Source organism: Pelodiscus sinensis, chromosome 1 (assembly GCF_052426305.1).
Source record: "Pelodiscus sinensis isolate ZL-2025 chromosome 1, ASM5242630v1, whole genome shotgun sequence".
NCBI lineage: Eukaryota > Metazoa > Chordata > Testudines > Trionychidae > Pelodiscus > Pelodiscus sinensis.
Genome location: NC_143052.1, coordinates 260,599,750 through 260,616,376, shown reverse-complemented (window position 1 = coordinate 260,616,376; position 16,627 = coordinate 260,599,750). Strand labels below are relative to the sequence as shown.

General features: G+C 41.4%; 1 long non-coding RNA gene across 1 annotated transcript; it reads left to right on the top strand.

Moving 5' to 3' along the window:
- Positions 1-4,669: 4,669 nt before the first annotated feature.
- On the top strand, positions 4,670-11,946 carry LOC142827085 (uncharacterized). The gene is made up of 3 exons (XR_012901483.2): positions 4,670-4,806; positions 5,951-6,047; positions 10,686-11,946. It is a non-coding gene; the product is annotated as an uncharacterized LOC142827085 (long non-coding RNA).
- Positions 11,947-16,627: the final 4,681 nt, after the last annotated feature.

Here is a 16,627-nt window from a genome sequence, read left to right as displayed (position 1 = left end):
TATAGTGATGAATATCCTAGAAATGCTTATACTGTAACATAGTTTTCTTGCTCGCTTATGTATTTAATATTTATTTTACTTTTTGTGAGAGCAGCTTAGCTCTTCACCCATCCATATCATGTCCTCCCACATAGCTATTTGTAATTCATGGTGTCTCTCTCCTCATTTAGAATCATCAAAAGGCAAATAGTGTGAAATGTAGGTGACAAGTCTGTAACTGATTTGAACCAATAGTGTCATGAATCATGATATTTTCTGGCATCCATTTGGGGCCCATATCAGTTTTTATGTCCTGTTTAAATGCAAGACTCTTTCAAACTTGTGTCCAAAGATCTGATTTATTGACTCTATATTATGTCCCAAGGTAGACATTGAGAGCATGCTTCAAACCTTCTTGACCTTTCAACATCTGGACATAATATTCTGGAAGGGCAGCCATTTATTAAATTAAATTACTATATTACAGTGCTTTTTAATTTCATTCTGTTACAACAGGTAGCTTGGTGCTCTAGCAAAAGCCAGGATTTCCTTGCTACAAAACCAAGGTTTGTCTTGAACTTATTGTTTATATGTGCATACGTTTAAAAAGATGCTGATCATGCAGGGAGTACAGAAAAGTCCATTTGTCATGCAAGCACTTCTATATGACTAGAAAGTAATATATAAAAGTTATGTGGGCCTAGTGACAGGAATAAAGCCAAAAAGAAGAGCCTCTATGTGGATGCTGAAGATTCTACTAACCTGTTTTTCGCTTCCTCACCTGCAGCCTGACACTTCTTACCTGGTAATACAGAGAGCAAAGTTAATGCACAAGTAGTCTGAGTCAGTGTGAAGGCTAGTCATTTCTTCCATACTACTATTAATTTATAGCTTTAAAAAGTCTGATCTGAGGTTGGTGTTTGTTTGTGCATGGTGTACTATAAATATATAGTGACCCTTTTACACTATTAGTAGACAAAGCAGATATAGTGGAAGGCAAATCTAGGCGTAAAAGAGGTAAAGTGATTTGTTGAAGATCAAACAACGGATCAGTGGACAAGCCAGAGGAATAGCCTCCAAATATCGTGACTCAAAATCTTGTTCCCTTTTTACTTGTCACACTCTAGCTTCATAACTCTTGCTCACGTTTGTGCTGAAGAGGTTGAACCTTTCCCTTTGCTGTTAGCCATACAAAAGATTTGCAGAATCAAGGCCATAAAATAAGGGAAACTAACTTGAAATTGTATATCAAGTAAAGGCATGGATATATTTGGTCATCTCCTTAAATGTTCTAAACTGCTCAACACCACAGACTTCAATGGAGCTAAACTGATTCTGGCTCATTTCTTTTTAATACTTATAACATATGACAGTGATATATTTCCTTTGAAGGATTCACATTATCATCTTCAAACCAATAAATCTCTTAAGGTGTATTTAGGAATACTTCTACAAAGTATCAAAATAAAACACTCAGGTGTAACAAAACAAATCACAAGGGCTGAGTTTGCCACCTATGCTAAGTATACAATGAGGGGAGAGAGAAGGACCTCAAAATGGGAATCACAAAAGCTAGCAAACTAGAAAACACCTCGTTTAAACTTGACAATGGAAGGTGACAAGCCAAGAGGCAACAGTAGGGCTTGATTCTGAGATTTAGGTGCCTACAGTGTCAGTTAGGGTATGTCTACACTACAAAGTTAGTTCGAACTAACTTAGTTCGAATTAGTTAATTCGAACTAAGCTAGTTCGAACTAACGCATCTAGAACTAAAAACTAGTTCGAACTAGCGTTTTGCTAGTTCGAACTAGTAAGTCCACATTGAGTGGACTCTGAACAGGGCTTAAGGATGGCCGGAAGCAGTGCCGGCAGGGCATAAAAGGAGGACTTAGAGCATGGAGATGCTGTCTCAGGCTAGCCGAGGGCTGCGCTTAAAGGGTCCCGACCCCCACCCCGGACACACAGTTCTAAGGGGTGCCCCGCTTGCAAAGAAGTTCTGGCTTGGAGTGCCCTGAGTGCCCACACTGGGCACATCACACCACTCGGCCATCAGCCCGGCTGCACTTGCCGCAGGCTGCCATCTGGGGAGAGGGAGTAATTGGGGGGCTGCAGGAGAGCTTCCACCCCCAGAAGCCCGCAGAGCCAGCCCAGTCCTCCCCATCGGGGGCTCGTACCCCATTCCTCCCTCACCTCCTTCCACTTACCCTTCCCTAGCCCCCCTTCTTATTGATGTACAAAATAAAGATAACGTTTCTTCCAACATTGACTCTGTCTTTATTGAACAAAACTGGGGGAGACTGGGAAAAGGAGGTGGGAGAGGGGAAGAGAAAGGCTGGAAGAGGGGAGGGCAACTAACATGATCAGGGGTTGGGAACAGGTCCCAGATGAAGAAAGGCTACAGAGACTGGGACTGTTCAGCTTAGAAAAGAGGAGACGGAGGGGGGACAGGATAGAGGTCTCTAAAAGCAGGGGTTGGGTGGAGAGGGTGCATTCATAAAAGTTCTTCATGAGTTCCCATAAAGAAGGACTAGAGGACACCAAAGGAAAGGAATGGGTAGCAGGCTTGAAACTAGTAAGAGAAAGTTGTTCTTCTTCACAAAGCAAATAGTTAACCTGTGGAACTCCTTGCTGCAGGAGGCTGTGAAGGCTACAACTAGAACAGAGTTTAAAGGGAAGTGAGATCAAGTCATGGAGGTTGGGTCAATGGAGTCCTATTAGCCAGAGGGTAGGAGTGGTGTCCCTGCCCAAAGTTTGTGGAAGGCTGGAGAGGGATGGCACGAGACAAATGGCTTGGTCATTGTCTTCGGTCCATCCCCTCCAGGGTCCCTAGGGTTGGCCGCTGTCGGCAGACAGGCTACTGGGCTAGATGGACCTTTGGTCTGACCCAGTACGGCCATTGTAAGCTCAGGGCTCAGTGTCGGGGGTCTCAGTGGACCCCCTTGATTTTCATGCACACCTGGTCCTGGGTGGCCAGGCTGGCAGCTCTCCTGCCCTAGATGGCCACTTTTCTGTGCCTAGTGCGGAGATCGTGGACGAGGTCCACGATGTCCGCACTAGCCCAGGAAGGTGCCCGCCTCTTGCGGTCCAGGGCAAGCTCCCGGGAGCCGCCAGCCTGGTCCCGGCAAGAGGGGGTGGGCTGGGGGGCATCGGGTGGGTGGCTCTGTGCCGTGCCAGGTGCAGGGTCTGCTAGCTGGGTGCTGGCAGGCTTGCACCTGGCACGGGCACCGTAGCCAGCCCGTGCCCCTTTAAGGGGTCCGGGGCTGGGAGGGGGGCATAGAGTTTCCCTGGTGTTGGCCAGAGTGGCCACCAGGGAAACCTGGGGAGGGCTAGCCTCCCACTAGTTCGAACTAAAGGGCTACACAGCCCTTAGTTCGAACTAGCTAGTTCGAACTAGGCGTTAGTCCTCGTAAAATGAGGTTTACCTAGTTCGAACTAAGCGCTCCGCTAGTTCGATTCAAATTCGAACTAGCGGAGCGCTAGTGTAGCACCTATTAAAGTTAGTTCGAACTAACGTCCGTTAGTTCGAACTAACTTTGTAGTGTAGACATACCCTTAGGTACTTAGGTCCTTTTGTGAAGCTAAATATTGAATTTTGAAATAACTGTGGGGATAAAAATACGTGCTTGCCTGCAAGTTTACAAACATTCAGTTACCTGAAGGTATTCTTAGGTATTTGAAGAAAACTCAAATTGGCATACTTTCCAGTAAATCAAGGATATATGCACATAATTAATAAGATGTGAGAGTAACTAAAATAGAAATATGTGGACATTGATTCTTTGTTGCATTCCACTTTGAGCAATCATTGGCATAGTAGGAATGTAATTTTAAAAAGTCATAATTCTGAACAGAATTTCAATGGCTATATTCTCACTGACAAAAATGTTTGTGGGGTATTGTGGTTTTTGCTTTAAAACATGTTAGTAATCTTATTGTCAAATCCTAATGGAGACAAGACATAGGTAATTTTTATTGTAAAGTAAATAGATGAGGTCAGCTCTATTTCCCCTTCTCCCTCCCACACTCACATGGTTGTACTCACCTGGCTACATCACAGTAAAGAGCTACAGTGGCTTGTTTCCATGTCCTGGTCTACACTATGCAGCCCCTTGAGGTTGAATTTATAAGCAGAGCATTCACACTACTAAGCTCATTATTTCAAAATAACGGGCTGCTTTTTTAGGAAAGTACTCCTGCTTTCTTCAGGGAATAATGCTAATTTTGAAATAATTTTTTTCAAATTAGCTTTAGTGTGGATGCTCTGGTGCAGCTATTTAGAAATAACTACTTCCCAGAGTAATTTGAACTAATTACTCCCAGTCCTTCGTGGGGCTTAAATCGAGGTGGCACATCCACTTTAACAGAGCCTGCCTCAGACTAATTTTGAGGCTTCCCTGTAGTGAAGACACACTATTTTGATTTTGTTAAATTGGGAGTTAAGTCAAATTTAGTTATTTCAAAATAATTTCCTAGTGTAGACATTTCCCACTAGACTGCTACAGAGAACTAGACAGTGACCATTAGTTGTCTCTGTGATGGAGCAAACAAGCCCCACACTAAAGGGCTGAGAGTAGCCCAGGCCCAGCTGGCTGAAAGGACCCCGCCCTTACAGCCCTGCTGGGCATACTCCCAACCGGGCCAGTATATAAAGCAGGCAGTGGCCCAGCAGGGAGGAGAGCAGCTAGAGGTTAGAAGGAGTCAGGCTGCAAATCCAGTGTTCCTGCGGCATCTCAGACCCAACTGAAGGCTAGCGTGGGACCCCGGGAGTGAAGCCAACCCCAACTCTGCGGAGTAACGGGCACAGCTACCCTGCCAACTCCAGCCCCGGTAAGGACCGCCGCCCAGACGGACAGGCTAGGAGAGGGGGGTGCCAGGGTGGTAGGAAGCGGCCCAAGGCAGAGGTTTCCTAATCCAGCTTGGTGCATAGCGGCTGGATTCCCGACCAAGCTGGCAGGACCTAGAGTCCCTGCCCACAGGGCCCTGGGCAGGGACCCGGTGGAGAGGGAGGGCCCAGGTCCCCCTACCACCCCTTGCTGCACCTGGGGAGTCACTCGGGCCAGGCGAGGCTTTTTCCCCAGAATTAGGTCTGGGTACCGTATATGCCCTGAGAGAGGGGCTGAGACTTTTGGGATTTTGGGTACCGTATATGCCCTGAGAGAAGGGACTGGACCAAGACACAAGCCAGTAGAAGGGGGGCACAACCCCCGTCAGGGGCATCCCCCAGACAGTCTCATTTTAAAAAAGTATACAATGTGCAGTGAAGACAAAGCCACCCCGTCATGGGAGGGCTTCTCCTTTTTTTCAGAAGTCATTCTTCATATTAGATATTGACTTACTGGAGCAGATGGCAAGTTATAACACCCAGTTTAGCACTTGCATAGTAATTTCACTCTGTAGGACTTTATGCACAAGCTCTGATTGTTTGCAAATAACACTTACTGAACTGCATATCTTTTGCATGCTAAAATATTATTGTGAATTATGTTATGACAATTACATTATACCAAATTAGTTGGTAGAGAAGAAGTGAGCATATTCCTAGTATAAATATATAAATAGAAATAAAAAGATTTGTTTCACAGTAGAATAGAATAGAGTAGAGCTTTAAAAGGCATTTTATGCTTTCAGAAACATTATAATGCACAATTCTTTAAGATTTTGCTTTCTAAAGCTTCAGTAAAGAACTAAACTAAATTTGTACTTGTTATTCTATGTCAACCACTGAAATTAAGGTTTATTCTGTAGAGTGAATACAATTCATGTAGCAGATGTTAAGCTGTTTCTAACATATTTCCATTCATATATTTAATGGGATGGAACATTTTGGAATTAATTTGATAATGTTTTGAAATATGCATTAATATTTTCTTTCTAGTCTATAAATACTTAAGAAAACTATGTTATTTATTAGCATAGGTAACTGAAAATGAATTAATTTCCAGATCTTAATACAATTTCTTCTTATTATTAGATGTGGAGCTCACCAAGCCAGGGCATAGTGTTTGGACCACCATCGAGTCTGGTCAGAAGGCAGCTGTCAGTAATGTGTAACATTGTCTTTTGCCAAAGTACGTGGAATTTTCCCATTGATTCTAGATGTGAAGGCTGGCTGCACATTTCCCATAGACCATTCAAAATCAGGTCAGAAGAGCCCATGATCAGCAAAGCAAATCAAAGCTGCATATATGCAAGGTCGGGTGACTAATAAGAGAATAGCTTCCAATGTCAGCTGCAGACCATCCTTCATGTTGCATATACGTCACAGAAAAAATAGGATAGGGCAAGTGGACCTCCAACAGGTGCCTCCATGGCAAGCACATTCTTCCGTCAGATGTCAGTGCACAGTAGTAGGATAAGGTCTGCCATGATTATCTCAACCATTCTCACTATAGAATCCTCACAACAGGCCTGAGAAGGAAGGCTGTTGCTTAATACACAGAGCCATGATAATGGTGTCTGTCAAATCATCCTACCTAAACTGGGCATGGTTGAATATACCTGAGTGTCAAATAACCTGATATGAGATTAATGGAACTAGACTGGAGCATTGGCTTGCTGGAGAGTGATAGAACATTTTAGCACATTCCACACCAAGTCATATTGTGTATACCACCAGACAGTGGTGAGTACAGTATGGGCGCACATATGGCTTTGAAGGTAGCTCCTTGGAATTGACTCAGATTCATAAACCAAGATGGTGATAGAGATGTAGCCATGTTAGTCTGGTGTAGCTGAAACAAAATACAGGACTATGTAGCACTGGCCCACGAAAGCTCATCATCTAATAAACCATCTTGTTAGTCTTTAAAGTGCTACATAGTCCTGTATGTTGTTTCATAAACCAAGATGATGAGTGATAGTATGTATATGACACCTTTTTTCTAGAGCAACTGGATATGTCTTTCAATTTGCCTTCCTGAAATTCCATCTTCCTTTGTCAACCATTCTAATGATATACAGGTTGCACCTCTCTTGTCTGGAATTCTCTGATCCAGCAACATCCGAGGTCCCATAGGACCATGGATGTTGCCATATCAGATAGCCCCTGGACCAGAGACCTGGGTGGTCATGAGGCTGGCTGCAGCAGCTCTGGAACAGAGGATCCGCACAATCCATGGCTGAGTTCTAGTGTCTCCAGGGCTGTCCCAGCAGTTCCAGGGCAGCAGAGCAAGAGCAGCCTCTGTGGCCCCAGGACAATGGAGACCTGACAGCTCCTGGACAGTGGAGCCACATCAGCGCTGGTAGCCTCAGGAGAGCAGAACTCTGGAGGCCCTGGGGAGTTGAGCCACAGCTGCCACTGCAGCCCTGATGCCCAGAGTTCTGGTAGCCCTGGAGCCAGGAAGTCATGGCAGCTTTCAGGAAAGGGAGCCCCAGCAGATGCAGGAGCTTAGGGACCCCAAAGATATGGCACCCCCATAGAGTGGCTCATGTTTGTATATCTCTGCCTCAGGGAAGACTGTCAATAACAGAGCAGACACCCCAGACCAGTGGTTAAATGATTAGATTTCACCAATCCACTAACAAATGTGAACCCTTAGCTCATTATAGGAGTCATACCATGAGAACATAGACAGTTCCCTTAAGGTCTGCAACTTATTTTGACATTCAGGAGTTGGATTTAGTAAGAAATGGTCACTTACACACAGACGCACTCACATGAAAATCGCACAAAATATTCATGTTGCTTCCAGTTTAAAAAACAAACAAACTACCCCCAGATCAATTGGTATTTAGATCTGACACTAAAGATAATATCTGTAGCCAATCTCATAATAAACTATATAAAAATGTTTTAATTTGGATAAAGAAATTAGAGTTATTTACAGGCTAAAGCAAGCCAACATATATACACAAATAAGTTACCATGTATGGGCTCATCTAGACTACGCTAAAGTGTCAAAAGGGGATATGCAAAGTCCATGTAAACCTCTTTTTTTTTTTTTTAAGGAAAAGCAGCTTTTTAAAAGAGGGGGAGGAGGGTGCTGAAAAAAACACGTCTTGACTACTTTCACTTTCAAAAGCTTTGCTTTCCAAAGTGAAATCATAAGAAGATATGCAAATTCCCTTTCAACACGTTAGGGTCATCTAGATGAGCCATATGATTCCTAAAAGTAAGAGGAAGTAAACTGTGTTCAAAATGTCTTTCAGGATGGAGCCTGGTTGACCCTGGAGGTTTCTGCTTTAAAATAGAATATGTCGACATTGTGGGATACATACCCACAGTGCATTTATCACACTGTTGCTGGTGGTGCTTCCAGTGTGGACAGAGGGTCCCCTGACAATTTTTGTTCTCTTTATTTTTGGATGTCAACAGGCAAGATTTCATATCTCTGAGACAATGTGCATAAACTTTAACTAAACCAGCAATTTCATAATGAACCTTTTCAAAAGCCAAAGTCTTTTCTCCCTACAGTTTACTAGAGAGCTATTATGCTTAGGTGGGAGGAGCAGGAAATCACATTGTATTCACTAGCGGTACATTTTACCAAATTTGTAAACCAGCAAAATAAACAAAAGCAATTTATAAAGTAGGGATTTTCCATTATGATTTGTAAATTGTATCATATCTGTAGTTTCTGTTAGAATTTCAATGAAAAACTTGAGCTGTATTACAATTGCTGTCACATTTAATGAAACCTCGGGTTTAGTAGCGCTGTCATCTATGAGCAATTCTATTGCTCAGTGTCTCTAGTTCTTTTCAGAAAACTATATTAATTTTATTTAGATTTCAATAAATATTCAAATCTATGTACATGAACAATGTACATGAACAATCTCAAACTCTGAGAAATGATCACTGAATCAGAAATCTTCCAAAACCAACCTCTTATGGTATCTTAGTATTTCTGAGACCTGATTTACATTGTGTGGCTCCAATATTAGTGGGATAAACTCAGTTAATTTCAGTTTATTTTATACATTTGCATAAAAAATGGAATCACACAGCCATACATCAAGCCCCAGAGTCCTGTCCTGTCCTAGTTCAAATTGGAAATTAGAAGACGAAGACGAATACGAAGACGACGAGGACAGGGTTTACAGGGTGTTTCTTTTCTTAAAGTCTTTATTCAAGTATGGTATTAGATGTCCAAATGTTTTATTTTTCCTCCTGGTTTCCATTATATCTGAATAAATGAATCGCGATGATGTAAAAAAGTTCCTTTTTCAAACATTTCCCCCCATTATATCATTTTTCTCCACAAAAATCATAACTTGCTATATTCTTGAGCCATATATACCTGTGTGAAAATCCTATGCATTTAACAGGGCAAAAATGAGTAAGTGGGATCATGGACTGAGCTAACTTTATCCCTAACTAACCTCAATGTCTATGGTGTCATTTGTGTTTGGCATCTATATTAATGACTTATATTAATTTGGGCTATGTCTAGACTTCAGGCTTCTTTCGGAAGAAGCTTTTCCAGAAGAGATCTTCCAAAAAAACTTCTTCCAAAAGAGTGTCTACACAGCAAAAGCGCATTGAAGAAGCAATCTGCTTTTTCAAAAGATAGCGTCCACACTAAATGGACGCTATCTTGCATTTAAGCTGTGATTACTATGGATGGAGTGGCTACCAGGGCACCTGTGCTTTTTCCTCTTTCCTCTTCTTTCAAAAGAACTCCCTCTTCCCTGTCCACACACGCTTTTGTCCGAAAGAGCTCTTTTGGAAAAATGCTTCTTCCTCATAGAAAGACGTTTACCAATATTGGAAAGAGGTTTACCGTCCGTTCTTTTGATTTTTTTTTTAAACACGATTGCAGTGTGGATGTAAGTTTTTTTTTTCAGAAAAATGGCCATTTTTCTGAAAAAAACCCTACTGTAATATAGACATACTGTTGATTACTTTGGTCTTGTTTTAACTTCATTTTTATTATTTTTGGATGAAATTAAGAGCTCATATCTGTCCTTACTTGCCTTATCTCACATTAATTTCAGCACGTCTCTTGTTTTCAAGATGCTTTTCATTCTATTCTCAAGAATATACTGCTAAATTATACTTTTAAGTTGTCTGTTGGAACTGCAAAACCATTTTATAGCTAAATGTTTGAAGTCTATTTCAATTACTCAGAGTATTCTACTAGATAGGCATCAAATTTATCTACCTATGTTTAAATGAAGGCCTTCTAAATCTTTTGGAAACAATCTTACTGAAATCAATTAAATCAAACTTCAGTCAATTTAATGTTGTATGGCTTGATTCACCATTCTGTTGCAGCAGTTATATGCCATTATAAATCTGTTAAATTCACTGGAGTTACAGTGGTGTAAAACAGGCACAATGGAGTGGACTTTTAATATACCAGCACTTAGATTTTAAATCAAATTAGATATAAGACATATTAACTCTCATGGACAATATTGAATGAGAAGGGTGGGGAAAAGGAGGTTTAAACTTTTTCTAATGAGTAATAATGGAACAATTTCTGAACTTTGGAACCAAATATTGTTCTGATTGTAGCATCATCAGACATGATGAGTTATTTACATTGTCTTCCTATATTATAACATAAATCTTTTAAAGTATTACTAAGAATACATATACCTGCCAAGTTGTATTATGAGTGTCAGAAGTTAAAAATTCACTGTATCTTTCCTTGCGTGAGGCTAAGATGAGATGGTGACCAAGGGATCACTTAATTTAATTTGTACTACAAAGATAGTTGTGCTTCAATAACGAAAAAAAATAAACTGATTTTATTTTCCAGACATTGAGACAGATGACATCTTATGGCCGACAAGTCAGTCCTAATAAACCTACATATCTGACAATCAAGGCAGCACATAGAGAATACAGATCAATCATCACCCAGAAAAGCTGATGGAACCTGTCATAAACTAAAAAGATACAATAATAGAATGACCTTGTATTTAATAAGAAAATAGTCCTTGAAATGTTGACAATTTTAAATTACATTGAAATTATTATCAGTGCACAGTGTATATTGAAATACATCTTCATTGAAATATTTATATTCACTATTGTAAAAAAAACACAAGATAACCTATTTTTATTTTTATTTTATTTTTTGTCCTTGAGACAACTTATTTAGGTTATTTATACTCTGCAGTCAGATTTGTCTTTTTCTGTAGCTGCCACATTGATTGATAAGTCTCCAAACTTTTATACTATCAGATAGTGCTAGAGATAATAGTTGAGTTACTCCACGTAATTATGAGATGTGTTTGGACTGATCGTTTACTGTTATAAAAAAATGACGCAATGTTTTTTTAGGCACTGTATAGACATATTCTGAAAGGCAAGCAGCACCACTCCGATCTTCAATTGTATAGTCAGATTATAAAGTGCTGGCCCTATTTGAGCTATAACAAAGGTATATGTAAATAAAATATTATAGGCTAGCAAATAAATGTCAATTCAACATAAATACATGCATACCAAATAAGTAACATAGCCATTTACAATCTAATGCAGGGTTTTTCCAATTTGGGTTGTGGCTTGTTATAGGTAAGCTTCTAGCTGGCTGCGAGATATTTTCTTTACCTGAGACTCCACATGCATGGGTGCTCACAGTTCCCAGTGGCTATGGTACACAGCTCCCGACCAATGGGAGCTGCAGGAAGCAGTGCTGGCTGGACCACCACTTCCTGCAGCTCCCATTGGCTGGGAATGGTGTACTGCGGCCACTGGGAGCTGCAAATGCTCATGCCTGAAGACATGCAGGAAAAGAAAGCATCTTGTGGCCAGCTAGCGGCTGACCGTTACAAACCACAGACCATAATAAAATAGTGCTATTCCTCTTCGCAAGCAGGAGCTATTATTTCAAAATAACAATACCTTTATTTCAAAATAACGGACTGGATAGTGTGGATTTTCACCTTGTTATGTCATAATAAAGGGAGTTATTTCAAAATAACTCCCTAGTGTAGTCATGCCTTGAGTTACCTCTGATCCTGACCCTTCTTAAGCCTGATGAGTCATCTCTGAAACAGATAATTGCCGACTTTCCCACCACTGATAATGCTACCAAAGGGGCCTCGAGTACTCCTTTTTTGCTGGTCTTTTGGCACTCGGGGCAGGCTTCATAAAAATCATGAACCTCCCAATGTATTCCTGGCCAGAAGAACCTCTGGGTCACCTGTTCCATGATCTTTTCCCACCCCAGGTGTCGATCCCAATGGTTTGCATGGGCCATTTTAATATGCCCCGTCTATATTTCCTGGTGACAAGGAGCTGCCACACCTCCCCCCGGGTGTTAGGGTCTCAGGCTACCTAGTATAGATTGGCTTCCTATACCTCGAACCAGGTGCCTTGGGGTCTCCACTGGTCTACGTCCCCCTCTGTCTCAGGTTCCGTCACCTGCTCCTAAGCTCAACTCACTGTGGGGTCATCCCGCTGTTCACACAGGAAGTCTCCCTCCAAAGTGTAGATCTAGATTCTGAGTAGAGAGTTTTGTATTTGATCTAATGTTTATATACAGGCACTCTCCGGGTTACATACAAGATAGGGACTGTAGGTTTGTCCTTAAGTTCAATTTGTACGTAAGTCGGAACTGGCGTCCAGATTCAGCCGCTGCTGAAACTGACCAGCGGCTGACTACAGGAAGCCCGAGGCAGAGTTTCTGATCAGTTTCTGATCAGCTGACTACAGGAAGCCCGAGGCAGCCCGCTGATCAGTTTCAACAGCGGCTGAATCTGGACGCCTGGAACAGTGCAGCTGGGACCAACCCGGCAGCGCCCCAGCTGCTCTAGCACAGGTGTCCACAAGAAAAGCCTGGTCTGCTGGGGGGGGCACACTAGCTGCATCCCCCCCAGCAGACTAGGGAGACGCGGGCGGCTTTGTGCCGCGTCTCCCTGATCTGCTGCGGCCCCCCCCCCAGCAGACCAGGGAGACGCGGAGACGCTTTTCTCGCCCCGGAGGACGCGGGCGGTGGGACCGCAGCACGTCTGGGTGGTCCCGCTGCCCGCGTCCTCCGGGGTGAGAAAAGCCCCATTCGTAAGTACGGATCCGACATAAGTCGGATCCGCGTAACTCGGGGACTGCCTGTACACTTCTATCATTTCCTATTTGATATATCATTTCCTAGTCCATTATTCTTAACATTTAATTTTCTATTTTCTATGTCTGTTTATTAATATATGGTAGCTGAATCCTGGAGAAGAAAAAAAGTGATTCAGTTATATGCATTTTTAGTAGAGCATAAATGAATAAACATTCCTCTAAAATATTAAAACCAAATTCAAAGCACACTAACTCTAGAAATTCAATATCAATAGTAAAATCAATCATATTTTTCCAGGTATGATGCTCATAAATTGAGACAACAACAAAATTACATCTGATTTTTATGTTTCCTTTTCTTGAGCATTCAAGGAAGGACACTGACAAATGATTTCTTCTCTTTATTATTTTTCTGAAGGAATTAGTTTATTCTTTGTGTTCTACATTTTACTTTTAAGGTTAAAAAAAGGAAATTAACATTTAGATTGTAGTTATAAGAGGATTTTCTTTCACTACTGCTAGCTTAGACCTTTTGATGACAAAAGAATAGAGGAGAAATGGAGATTTTCTTTTGCATAGTACCTCCATTTTTAACTGCTCTCTCTAAGGCCGTGTCCAGACTCAGGCCTTTTCCCGAAAAAACTTCCCCTGCGTCCAGACTCAAGCCGCGTTCTTTCGAAATTATTTCGAAAGAACGCGGCTTTTCTTTCGATGGCGGTAAACCTCGTTTCACGAGGAAGAACGCCTTCCTTCGAAAGTTCCTCTTTCGAAGGAAGGCGTTCTTCAATGTAAAGAGGCCGTCTTTGAAAGAGAGCATCCAGACTTGCTGGGTGCTCTCTTTCGAAAAAGCGGATTTTTCTTTCGAAAGATCCGCCTGCAGTCTAGATGCGATCTTTCGAAAGATGCTCTTTCGAAAGATGCTTTCGAAAGAGCATCTTTCGAAAGAAGCCTGCAGTCTAGACATAGCCTTATTGTGATGGTTCTCAGGGAGTTCAAGATGGTGAGTTACTTCCTGACTACAGTGAGAGGACGACTGGTTTGTGCTTAACCGGATAATAGTTCCTTGACTCCTCTGGTCTATCAGCAACCCAAACTACCTCTTCTGTACTAAGCTAGACCTTACTTTCCCTTGAAGGTTAGTAGTAGGTGTAGCTCAGCCTCTTTTGGCCAAGCCTCTTTGGCCCATCCTCTGTCACTTATCTGCTCAACACTCACAATAAAACCTGGGCTGCAGTTCCCAAGGGAACAGTGTACACAGCCGCTTGAATGATTCAACTCAGGGTCAGCTCCTGGTCAGTACCATAGTACTTAGAAACATATACAATGAAAACAAACATAAGTTTGTTATCAAAGCTGAAAATTTAGGAGGTAGTGAATAAGGAAAATTAAAGCAGGGGGAATACATATAAAAAATGAGTAAACACATTCTCAAGTCTAAAAAAAAATAACCTCCAAAGCACTCATTTCCATGAATATAATCACAGCTTCATTATTCCCTAGGGCTATGTCTACACTGCAGGCTTTTGCTGGCAGAGAGTATGCTAATGACATGCTCATTAGCATTTGTCATGTTGTCATTTGCATATTCTCTGCCAATGTTTTTTGCGCAAGAGGCTTATGATCAAAAACAAGCAGTGTAGATGGATCCTTATACCTCCTTTTTTGAGGACCCTTCTATACTGCAAAAAGCATCAGCAGAGAATATGCAAATGACAGCATGACAAATACTAATGAGCACTTCATTAGCATACTCTCTGCTGGCAAAAGCCTGCAGTGTAGACATATCGTAGGTGTCTAAAGAGGTGTTTCCTTATATTCTGCATATAACTCCATGTTTCATCTCAGAGACAGAGGAACCCTTGTCACTAGTTTTTCCTCTTGATTTCACATGACTCCCCAATATGTTACCTTTTACATGTGGACTGACAGGCCAGTCAATAAGCATCCCTTGTTTGGCTAATTTCAAGAACTATTTTTAGGATACATGCATATGTTTTACATAGTATATAAACATATCTTTAACAAGGATAATAATGACCAGCCTGAACTTCATTTAAGATCACACATGCTATTCTTTTTAAAACAGAATGTATATAATAGGACCGGAATATTGTTATAACCCCCTTTATCGGTTGCCATTGAAAGGTTATTAGGGTCAAAATAATTTCCACTGCAGACCAGTGCTGCATAGATCTGTCTCAGTTATGCAAGGACCTTGAAATTTATTGCAACCAATGACTTTTCCTCACCTAAGTTTGATCTCAGAATTTTCCTGGTCACTCATCTTGCTCTTGTTAGAGAAAACTAACTCATCTTGCACATATCAAGTATAAAATCAATCTGGACTAATTCTGTGCTGCTCTGCATATGTCTCTTGAACTAACTCTTTAACACCAGTCTCCAAGCATACCTTTGGTTAAGAGTCTGCTAGCCTAACTCACACTAGCACCTGAATCAATGGATAGTTGTATGAATGCAACCTCATGATTCTACTGAAGTTACTATAAAAAGTGCTAATAAAGACATTCTGGGACACATAAAATCTGAAACTAGCAGTTCCTGGAATGAGCACTTCTTATCCCCTTCTGGCTCAATTAACCAGATTTTGAGAGAGGAGTACACTGTACCTTCCTATGGAATACAGCAGCAGAGGGGACAATTACATTTTGATACCTAAGGGCTTCTCTGCTGGAGCCCCAGATAAGCTATTGCACCTCTGCTCCAAGTCCACTGCAGGAAGTGCCTATGAGGCAAAATTGTTTTCTGTTGCTGCTACTCCTTGGATATTATTGGCTTCTAGGTGACTCATCTAAGAGACCATGGGGTCATGTTTAACTCAGAATTATCTTTTGAGATGCCCATGAGTAATTATATTAAAATCCCCACCATCCTGATTACATATGAGGAATATTTTCTGTCTTCAATCCATGATGTATACTGACTCTGATTTGGGCTTTGGCTGGAATAATTGGTTACTGAGTGCAATTTTGTTATAATATTCAGCATTGAATATCACTTTTTTATGTGATGATGTTTAGTGTATGGCAAAGATTCCTAGAACCTAGAATAGTACATTTTCAACTCAGAAGTATAAATCAATAATATCTTTAGTGAATTCTGTAGTGCTTGGTGTCATACGAACACTATTTAGCCAAAATTACATACAATTAGGAACTGGCAGTGCAATCCTTCCTAGACTGCCTTATCAGTAGTTTTCTCTATGAGTGGGAGAGGGTGGTTCATCTGCCTATTCTATCCATGGTGTCATTATAGAGGCAGCCAATTAATTCCTGTTGTGATTATGGTTTTTGGAAGGGGCACCTATCTAGCAGGAACTGGATTGCGATCACCAATTTTCACAGAAAAGCTATATGATTTTAAGAGCCAGTAACTGCCAACATCAGCTGAATTCAAGCAACCACAAGATGTAAGGTTTCATGCCTCACTACAGATATCTATACTATCCTGTCATCTGTTACTTTTAGGCTGCATCTAGATTGGCATGATTTTCTGGAAATGTTTTTAACGGAAAAGTTTTGCGTTAAAAGCATTTTCGGAACAGAGCGTCTAGATTGGCACAGACACTTTTCTGCAAAAGCACTTTTTGCAGAAAAGCATCCATGCCAATCTAGACGCACTTTTCCGCAAAAAAGCCCCGATCGCCATTTTCGCGATCGGGGCTTTTTT